The sequence below is a fragment of the Alosa sapidissima genome, chromosome 13 (genome assembly GCF_018492685.1).
Source record: "Alosa sapidissima isolate fAloSap1 chromosome 13, fAloSap1.pri, whole genome shotgun sequence".
In the NCBI taxonomy this organism is placed as follows: Eukaryota; Metazoa; Chordata; class Actinopteri; order Clupeiformes; family Clupeidae; genus Alosa; species Alosa sapidissima.
Window position 1 is genome coordinate 13,832,726 of NC_055969.1, and position 11,818 is coordinate 13,844,543.

The window sequence follows — 11,818 nt, forward strand, 5'->3', positions numbered from 1 at the left end:
GGGGATAGACTGAAAATGTCTGTCAGTCCAATAGGCTGCCAGGGTACAGTCAGAGCATGTTTTTGTCTTATTAGACATTCTCTGGTAGCCTACATTTTAAAGATAGTTGTTTATTTTTTATTGTAAATAGCTACTGTCAGGCCTTTGAATTTATTCGATTGTTGATATTTCAACTAGTCGTCTAATTATACTAATTTATCATTTATCTAAGAAAGTTATGTTGTTATAGAGGATTAGTTTAATAATTTTCTGTCATGTGAGCTCACTTCGTGCGTCACTGAGGTGGGCAAGGTTGTTCCTGCCCGTTCCTTTTGATCCTCATTTTAGCTTTATAATTGTATAAGTCCTATTTGTTAATACTGATCACAACCTTTTTCGTCTGTGTCGTTCATCTACTCTTTAACTTACTCGAAATTAAACTTCCAGGCCAAGAGTGTGGCACTAGGCTAACTCACTTAAAGAATTAAAGGAAGAGCTACGCTCTGTAAAACTATTTAATATTGATCAACGATGAGCATTCTCTTCCCTAGAGCACCACAATTCAGGGAGCAGGCCAGGGCATGAACCCCTGTTGATGGCCCATTATCGCCAAGTGCTTTATTTGTATTCATTACCTGTAGGAGGCCTAATTCATTATGTTACGACCAACAGTCAACTTCATTGGCATACAAAAAGCACCATAAACCAAGCATTTTACCATTCAAAAGCTACACCACATTCACTGAATTCCACGTACACATTAGGTCTACAGTTCTGGTGGTTTTATAATGTGAGAGTACAATGAGATGTCAAAAGATAAAGGATAAAAGAGGTGTTGGTGTATTGTCAGCAGAACGTCTTTAGTGTGATACAGTTCTCTTACCAGCAGATGGAGCCACAGACCTTTCACTTATTATTGCCTCGCAGGATAACAAGCCTTCCTCAGAAAAAATGAGGGTAGTGTGTTACTGTTTATGCAACATCAATAATAAACGCATGAACAGGCTTACGTCCAAGATGAATAGACGTATAAATAGCCTATATTTTCTTGCCAATGGAATTATAGCCTTATCATATGATAATTCCCTTGGCAAGAAAATATGTTCTCTATAATGAAAACATGTTCGATCTACCCCATCATATCATAAAGTTGCCATTTACACCAAAAATACTGTGATGAAAATTTACTTTGGTCCAAAATTACTGAAAAATACAATGGATGCAGGCTACAGGGATAAGAAGGAGGACATTGTCATCTATTCAAGTGAGACCTAACTTTAGTAATCGATTGATTTGTTTGTGTTCATTAGTGTCCAGAAAGCGAATCTACACTGGACACATATTGTTACACATTAATCTGAAATCTCACCGTTTCATTTCACACACCACCAGAGGTGGGCACAAATACATCAAAAACTATTTTGTTACAAATTACAAATACTGGCTCATGAAATGTAACAAAAATAAAATACAAAATACTGATGTGAAAAATGTATTTAATTAAAAAATGGGTAAAAAATGTAATCACCATCCCATATCAATGTAAACAATGATTGAACTGACAAGCAGGCTTCGCAACAGTGGAATCAACTGTAACAAAGCAAACTCACCATCATTTTCCGTAACCAATGAAAGTAGTACAACAAATTGAACAGGTCGGCCTCTTTTTAAACTGAACTACATTTCCCTTGTTGTGCTATAAATGCATGCCTACTGGCAACATGGGGGATAAACAGAATAACAACCTATAAGGTGTCCCAATATACGGAATGAATTAATTTGGGAGAGAATTCCACTCTGGGAGGTCTTTGTCTCCGTCTCCTCCGTTATTTCTGCATATCAGGACACCACAGCGGATGTTACTCCTTTTACATACATCCTCATGTCAAATCCAAGAATTGCCCAAAGGATATCTCCAGGCACCCAGCCTATTCTTAAAACCAGATTCACCAAGATTCTGGCCTTTGGCTTTATGATAAGCATTGCCTATTGTCATGGTTATAGCGGGTAGTATATTTAATTGAGTGATGACATTTTGGCTTATTTGAGAAGTATTTAAGTAGTTGAAATACTCAAATACAATCCCTCAAAGTATTTTGTTACAAACTACATTTGAGTTTTTCCAATCCTGCAAAATACAAATTACAAAATACGCTAAAGTAATTAAATACGTATTTTAAATACATATCATTTAAATACTGCCCGTGTCTGCACACCACCACCTAAGGTGCCTGAGTCTGTGCTGTGACCTTCCCACCCCACACCCCCCAGACACACTCTCATACACACACACACACTCACACACACACACACACACACACTCACACACACACACACACACACACACACACACCACAAAAATAAAAAGTGTTATAGGGAAAGAGAGGGAGAGACTGAGAGGAGAAGAAAAGTCTTGTCAGAGTTCATTATGTATCCAGGGAACAATGCCGAAACCGGCAACACAAGCTGCACCAACCGAGCTGGACGGCCATTAATCATGGCTGACAAGGAACCAGGGTTAAAGGTGGGAGAGCTGCCAGCACCGGTGGTAGTGATTATAGTACCCAAACTCTGCTCATGGAGGGAGAGAGAGAGCGCGCGCGAGAGAGAGGACAGCTAAATGAGGACAGAGTTGACAGGAAAATGGGTAGTGATAGATGTATGGGGGAATGGTGATATGTAGCTCTTGTAATCGTAGCGGTTGCGTTATGTGAAGTTCAGCAGTCACGGAAGTCATACAATTACAAAACCTGTTGTTGTAAGTAATGGTATATATCATTGTATATGTAAGAAAATCAGCAATAGACCAGGGTAGTTATTAGCAATAATGTCTGTGCTTGTTTAGCGGAGTTATACTGATTGCTAAGACAGGATCGCTAGGCTCCCTGGAGGGCTAAAACCCTTGAGAAAACAAACCTCATAGGAAATCCATTAGGAAAGACTTGATCATTTTGAACGTGATGATGTCGCCCCTGCACCACTCTACGGGGAGCCTCGCAGTAGCTACAGTAAGCTTCAGAGTCTGTTTTGCTTCGCACCGCTACCGCACGATTTGTGCCACAGACCTCTGAAATATTGATGTCTCTTCACGCCTTTTGCGATTGCTGTCTCAGCTGTATTGGGAGCCCCCGTCTCTGCCATATATTTGTTGAGTTTCCCAGTGCCCTCTATGCAGAGTGAGAGAAAAGGAGAGAGAGGAAGGGAGTGAGAGGGAGGAAAATAAGTAGGAACGGAGAGATTGGGAAGGAGAGAGAGAGAGCGAGCAGGAGGGTAAAGGGGGACCTGTGACTGCCGGAGAGATTGAAGCGCTGTTAAGTGCTCTGCTTGAAAGCATGTCTGGCCTCATTAGCTGTCAGTTGTAACAATACTGAACTGGCAGTGAAGACAGGTCTGAGTCTCGTGGCCATAAATCACTGGTTGACAGCCTCCCCTGACAAGCTGGGAACTGCCGCACATGCAGCCGGCGCCTACACACTCTCAGCTGTAGGACACACACTCACACACACATAGACAGACACACAAATAGGTACACACACATATACATCTACATACACACACACACTGATGAACACACACAATATATACACATACATATTCCCATGCTCAGACACACCACACATATAGTACACACACACACACACACACACAAACACACTTTCTCTTGCACCAGTAATGTTACACGCCTGCACACTTACACCCAACACACTTCTATACATGTCTCTCTCTCTCTCTCTCTCTCTCTCTCTCACACACACACACACACTCAAAACAACACACACACACACACACACACACACACACACACACACACACACACTCAAAACAACCCATCAAAGGCCTCAGCAGCAGTTTGGCTCAGTTGAAGCTGTTTGGTTTGCCCCCTTAGACTTTTAGAAAAGCAACACTCCCTACAGCCCCAGAGGCCACCTCCGCTCACACACCCTGTTTCAATACTGCTTAGTTTCCATGTATGCATATGCATGAAGAAGTGTGTGTGTGTGTGTGTGTGTGTGTGTGTGTGTGTGTGTGTGTACAGATGTATTTTCAAGAAAAGGACATGTGGGTTTATATGTATGTTTTCTGAAGGTCTTCTGTGTGTGTGTATGTGCTTGTGTGTGTGCAGGCCTGTTAGTGTATGTGTTTGAGTGAGTTGCATGTGTGCAGTCTTGTTTTTCTGCTCATCATGTGAGTGTGTGTGTGTGTGTGTGTGTGTGTGTGTGTGTGTGTGTGTGTGTGTGTGTGTGTGAGAGAGAGAGAGAGAGAGAGAGAGAGAGAGAGAAAGAGAAAACGTTTTTGTGTGTGTGTGTGTGTGTGTGTGTGTGTGAGAGAGAGAGAGAGAGAGAGAGAGAGAGAGAGAGAAAATGTGTGTGTGTGTGTGTTTGTGTTTGTGTTTGTGTGTGTGTGTGTGTGTGTGTGTGTGTGTGTGTGTGTGTGTGTGTGTGTATGGTGGGTATTTGAGTGACTGGTGGGTGTCGGTGGGGGCCACTCAGCCCTTGTGTCAGTCTGAGCGTGTCTATTGGGCCTGACAGCCAGCGGTGTAGTCGGGGGCCTGGAGGGAGGGCTGGAGGGGAGAGAGCACAGCCTGGGGGTCATTAATCATGGCCTCTGACATGTGGAGGCAGGGGCCACCATCACCACCCACCCCGAAATGCATACAGCTGGGCCACGCTCACGTCACATCGGGGGCCCCCCGAAACCTCAGGCATCTGCCACCACACCGGCTCTCACCCCTACCAGACTCACAAGCATTATGGATGCACTGGTTTCTTGGTTAAGTGAGTGTGTATGTGTGTGTGTGTGTGTGTGTGTGTGTGTGTGTGTGTGTGGTGTGTGTGTGTGTGTGGGCGGGTGGGGTGTCAGAGCCAGGATTCTTATAATGCTTAACTTTGTGTAAAGCATTGAGTGAGTCTGCAACTTTTTGATTGAAGCCTTCTTGTTGCTGTTGTTGCTAGCTTGGTTTGTTGTTGCTGTATTTATTTCTTGTTTTTTTGGGGACGGGGACACTTCCTGTTTTGTTTTGCCCAACTTGTCCTGCTGGGGATGGCACTCCAGCCACATTGCTGCAGATTCCAGAGCAGCCTCCATATTGTATCAGAAGCTAAAGTTGCAGTAAACAAAGGAACCATTCCCATTCTGCTCGCCTCCTTCCTGAGGGCCATTTTTCAGCCTTTTATTCCCTCAGTCTGTCACCCCCGTATACCTTCCCCTGGATGGGATCTGCCTGCTCCCTCATCATCGGGGAGATTTATGGGAGCGGGGGAGCGGTTATGAGGTGAGAGCCTCGTCTCCCGGAGCCATATTTCGTACAGCGAGAGCGACTAGGTAAGCCCTAAAACAATTCATGGGTAAGAGATGGCCATTCATTCTCATTGGAATCGGGTAGGAGTCCCCCCGCTAAAGGCTCGAAGTCTGAATGTACGTGAAAGTTGTTCTTTACCACCACAACAAAAGGCTATCTGGCTTGTTGTTGTTTTTTTGTTTTTTTTAGCAGACAGGTGGTGAGATATCTGTTTTTTTAAAGCATTCTCTTTCTCTTTCCTACTCACTCATGTTTTTTCTTTCTCTTCTTTTTTCTCTTGGTGCATCCGCACGCCGGGTGAGTTATAGTCGAGTGTCTGAAGAACGGCTCTGCCTCCTCTGATATATTCATGACAAGGGCCTTGGGAGTCTGGTGTCTCGGGCTCATGACTGGAACATTAAGGCCACATTACTGACTCCCCATGCTATCACTTGGCCAAGGTCCACCGTAAAAAAAAAAAGACTGCACCAGTTTGACAGATTTTTCGGTCAAGGTTGGAGCTTTGTTCTGCTCGCACAGCTGCATACAAATGTATTGTCGGGAATGAGGCAATTTCACAGTTGACTCCAAATCATGTGCGCTGTCAACAAAAGCAACAGTCAAAATGTTGCAACACCTCTATCAGCGGCTCTGTGTAGACTGAATGCCGACCAAACTCCGCAAGTTGTCTCAAGTGGAAAATAGAAACATCTGGAACATTTTAATAGCTGGCTTGAAGAAGGTCTGAGAAGACAACGGACATGTTTCTCTTAATTCTTTTTTCTCATAAAAGTTTTTTGTTGTCATGTATCTGGTGCAATATCTAGTTTTGTCTTTCCTGTCCTAATGTCCCTTCTTTAATTGTCCTGTTTGGTTTGGGCTGACAAATGCCATTCCTGTTGGCTATCCGTCCCTTTGTCACACAGGGGAAAAAGAGATTGCAGATTAAAAGGCTAAATACCTCTCTCTCTCTTTCTCATTGTCTTCCCCTGTTGTCTGAGAGCAATTACTATGCTCTCAGCTCTGCTCCCTTTAACAAGCTTGGGGTGCTAAGAATTTCTTCTGGCTGATTGGTTTAGACACAGTCATTTGTACCGGCTACGGGGTCAGAAGGTCGACGCAACCTGAGAGCCGGGAGAAGACGAAGTGAAATGAGCTTTTAATTAGGGCGCCTAAACCTGGGCCCTGGTAATTACCGTGGTAACGCAACACAAAATGCAGTCAATTAATCAAGCTGTGCTTTGCCGACACCCAAGTGTAAGTGCATGAAAATCCAGTTTGCACACTGTATAATTAGTTTGTATATCTTATTAAAACGTTCAGCTCGGCACTATCAGAAAGAAAAGAGCCCCCCCAGGCCCCCCCCCCCCCCCCCCCATCACCAATCCCTGGAACCGCCGCGTGGTCTGTTTACACTCAGCGCTGAATTATACCGGCGTCATTGTGTTGTTTTCACATTCTCTCTTTCTCTCCTTCTCTTTCCCTCTCTCCCTCTTCCTTTCTCCCCGTGTGCTGTAATGTTATTTTACCACCCGACCCCACCTTCCATCTCTCTCACTCTTTCTCTCTCTCTCTCTCTCTCTCTTCAACCACAGCACTACCTCACACAAATCGCCTGCCATAAATCAATGGACAGGATCATGTCTGCCAGTCAGACTAAACAAGAGCGTTTGTGCCGATTTGCTCTCGGCCATTAATCATCCTGACAGCCTGAAAAACACATTTCCCCTCTAATGACTGTATTTGGATAATCAAGCCTGCTTCCTTCTATGCATGCCTCTTCTCTCCCACTCACTCTCACACACACACACACACACACACACGCACGCACGCACACACATACTCTCACTCTCGCCTTTCAGACAGAGGTTTCTTTTCCATGGGCTCTCAGCGAAGGAGGGAGGGGAAAAAAGAGGCTGTTCTTTGTCATTAGTTATAAGGTATTATTTGTGAACTAATTAGTACTTGTTGTGATTAGTTATTACCGAGAAAGGACAAGTCATATACATACGAGCACATTGATCCTTCGTGTTTGGGCTTAATCAAGGTTTGGCTTGGTAAAACATTGCTGACAGAATGACAAATGGATTTGTACTTTACAAGCGAATATAAGAGGTGTACCTCTTGACAGTGCCATCAGTAGACAAAACATTAATGGGCTGTGCTGCAACTCTGAACTCATATGTGTGCAAACATAAACTTTGAAGTTAAAGTATGATGGAGTTAAATAGCTGTCACCTCCCAGTATTGCGCCATGTGCCCGAGATCAGGGATGGTGGGTATAGAATTAGCTTGAGTTTCAACCATGAAAAAATGGGAAGCAAACCGTGAGGAATGTGAGAATGTGACACACGCATGCGGCGAAAACACACACACGCTAACACACACGCACGCACGCACATACACACACACACACACACTCTTTGTTGCCAAGGCACGTTTTTCCGTGCACTGCTGCATAGCGTGATGCATGAGAACTGACAAGTCAGCGGCTCTCCCTCGTAGGCCCAGGAGATCAGAACCAGCTGGGGGCTGAAGGCCTACGCATTAGCGGCGCACCATAATTGCCCCCCCCCCCCACACGCACACACACACACACACACACTGAACCCCCACACTCCCGTACCACACCGAACTTCGTCTGTCTGCACTGTTCTGCGCGTCAGAGAACCGCCTGAGGGACCAGACCTAACCGAACTGTGAGAGAGAAGCGAGCGTTACGTTACAGAAGAAAAAGAAACAAGGTACCGGACAGGTTAATTTACTGTGGGATTGGAGCCATCATCGCAGAATACGGTAATAGATGGGTGTCTCTCGTGAGTGCCGGCATGCGAAGAAAGGTTTTGCGGTGTGCAGCCTGGATGGAGGGATGGAGCGGAGCGGAGGGGGTGCTGCGGTAAAGTGATATTTTCAACATTTCCTCTCCGCACCCCCGACCACTCTGTCTGTGAGGGAATGTAATGCGCTGTTTGACGGTTTCAAAACATCAATAACTAATCGGTCTGACAGCCATGAGTGTTCCTCTGCTCTAACCTGAAAGGCCCAAAGCTATGAGCATCAGAGGAAAAGGGGGAGGGTGGGGGGGGTGAACTGGGGAAGGCTGAAGGAGTGAGGGCATGTTAGAATCGTGCTTTATGGCTAAACCGTGAGCCAAGACCAAACACACGATCTGAGGATCCGATGCGCAGTAGGGGGCTCACGTTCTACGTACGAGGGTAACTCAGCAGCCTTTGTGAAAACAGTTGTGTCTTTTTTCTTGTTTCACTTCTACATTTGCTTAATTTCTCTTCTTTCTGTCTCTTTCACACACAGAGACACACTTTAACAACACACCACATGCACAAAACACACACACACACACACATGCTCTCTCTATAGTTGGCTCTGGGTGTGTGTCTCTGCTCTTCACCGAGGAGTGGTTTCAGGCTGGCCGCAGAGTCAAGGACCAGCTAACGCACTCTGTCATCATTAATCACAGGCCTCTGTCAGCTGTCCACCCAGGACTTTAGCCAGAGACATCAGGCTGCCATTTCACAGCCTGACCAAGAAACCTCTGGAGTCAGCGTGGGTGGGAGGCCCATTTTAGATGTATGCGTCTGTCTGTGTCTGTGTGTGTGTTTGTGTGTGTGTGTGTGTGTGTGTGTGCGCTTTTGTGAGTGATGACGGTGTGTAGAAAGTGCAGTTAATAGCTTTAATCCGTGTTCTTCTGCATAAAACTTCTTAGCAAGGCTCATTATAGTGTGTCTGTGTGTGGGATGGTGTGTAGACAGAGCAGTTAATAGTTTTAATTCATGTTGTTATGCGTCATAACAAGGCCCATTTTAGATGAATGTGTGTGTGTGGTTGAGCATTGTGTGTGTGTGTGTGTGTGTGTGTGTGTGTGTGTGTGTGTGTGTGTGTGTGTGTGTGTGTGGAAAGTGGAGTTCATAATCTTCATTCCTCTGCATATAACTTCTTAGCGGGCCGTGCATCCCAATGCATGGATCATTGCTGCTGGAGAACCTACAAAACAGACAGTCAACATTAGAGATAGAGAGAGAGAGAGAGAGAGAGTACGGAAATAGAACGTGGCTGTTGATTCCTGACAGGGGTGTGATGAGCGAGTGGAGAGATGGAAGGACACAGTGATTGATGACGGAGGAGAAGGAATGGCAGCCATGATGGATGGGATAACAGGGCAGCGGACAAGTTAAAAGAAAATTGAAAATGGCACAGCCATTCATTCCGTTTGTGTCTCCCTTGAGAGACAGATAGTGTGAGAGGGAGAGAAAGAGAGAGGGGGCTGACTGTAATGAATTACATTTCATCTGCTTTTTCGGCTTTTCATCGTGCAAGCATTGGTATTCATTTATTTCTCTCTTTTCGTGGCCGTGTGGTGTCTGGTGTGCTGGTACCAGTTTTATTTTACCACAGTCCTGTAGGTGGTGATACAAGACAGATTATTCGATTGCCCATGTGACTTTGAGAGTGTGGAGAAACCGGCGAAGAAGCGATGGAAGAACACTGGGTGTTGAAAGAATAAAGAACTTTTTTTTCCCAGTGGAGGATGGCAAGTCAACCAGAAATGTAGCGCACCAGCATAGAGAAAAGAGCCGCAGAGGTAACTTAAACATTTACAGACGAGGGGGCCAAACATGCACTTAAGCACATTGTGCTTTGACTGACATCCTTTGATCAACAGGTCAATCTGTCACTGTCAAGGTGTAGTGCATTCACTTGACAGCTTGATCAGATAAATGAGTGAAGTAGCGATAGGCAGTGTGTGTGTGTGCGTATGTGTCTCTCTCTCACTGTGTGTGTGTGTGTGTGTGTGTGTGTGTGTGTTCAGTAACCTTCACTCACTCTGGGTTATCAGAGCCACTCCAGCAACTTGACCCGTCTTCCGTGGGCCTAGCCAAGTGGATCCCTTGCTGCTCCAGCCGTGACGGAGGGGATGGAGGGGTGGGGGGGTGGAGGTGTAGTTGATTTGCACAATGTCTCGGAAAAGTAAACCAGGGCACTCACTCTCAGGTTACCCCTACTGCTCTGAGCTGCTAGGCCAGACGGCTGTAACCTCTCAGGGACCGCCACTGTCGGCTCTGGTGACTACAGCCCCGGCAGGGGTCACAGATACGTCGCTAACAGCCCGGTCATGTCTCGCTACCAGGAAGCTGGGGCAGTATTACTGCTGCCAATCACATCCTCGGCCAGGTATGAGCTAAGAGGCCCCCTCTGCAAATGACGCGGAAACAAAACGAAAAGGCTGGCGGGCAGAACCTGTCACCATGACAGTGGAGCGTGCCTAGGCGGCGGCACCGATTTTAGCAACAGTTGCCCTCATTGAGGTCTTTCAGAGGCCACGGTGAGTGGAACTCTCCCCTGGGAAGGTGCGTGTCTGGCACCATGGCATTAATCTGATAATTATAGAGGCATGATTCATGAGAGCAATATGACTCAACGTTAATTAAATTTAATTGAACCGTCCACCGTGGCACTCCTCAAGGATTAATTACCCTGACCATGGCAGCAGCGCCCGACTTCAAAGGCTCTTGCCTTCCCCGTGCAGTCAAACAAGATTAATGACAAAAGGGAGACTAGGTGGCCTAACATTTGCACTCCTGCCTAAAGAGCTAAGAGAGTCCACTCCTGCACCTCTTTTGACGTTCACACTAAAAAGTGGCAAAGAGACAGTTTAAACTTCTTTCAGCACTTTCCGGTGAGAAGTGAGAACACTCCTCTAATGAAAGCTGTAGCAAAAACACTCTCACACACACACACACACACACACACACACACACACAAACACACCCCTGGGGGCTACTCAGCGGCGTCTGTTCTTTCTCCTCGTTTGGCGTTGGGAACACACAGCCAGCAACACTCTGGGAGGAGCCCGGCCAAAAACATCAATCACCTGTGTCAGTCTGGGGAACAATGAGCCAGGCCAACGTCACCTCTCCACATCAAAGGCCTGATATGCATGCAGACAATAGCTGCCATGCCATGCCTAACACACTTGCATATCACTATTTCCATGCAATCTGCCATGCGGTTTTCCCCACCCCATGTACTGTAAGGAAGGAAAAGTTGACAGCTTTATTACAGGTTTGTTACACCTTTTTATTCCCTTTCTCAGGATAGGAGTGGCGTTGTGTGATAAAGACTGGGCTTTCAGTAACAGACTGTGTCGTGAGAGTGATAACACTCTGTCTGGAATGACAGATGAGCTATCGGATGAAAAAGTAGAGGACTCTATACAGTTCAGTGGATCAATAGCACACTTCCCGGAATAGGTTCTCCAGAGACCAGTGACCGGTGACAAAGATGCACAGTGCTGTGCGAAATTTGCATCGAAATTCACTGTACAGGGGAAGGTCAACCACCTCACTGACCTTGTGTTAGAAGAGCCATGATATCGATGCATTCTATTTTTTCCCCTCAGTAGTGAGGCCAAATGGTAATCAATGCCAGTTTAGTCTTCACTAAAGTAGTTTAACAAATCCCATCTACAGAGCTATGATTCCTTAGTGCAACCATACAGAAAGCATCAAGCGTATTTGGGAACAAACACACAAAAAGGCAATG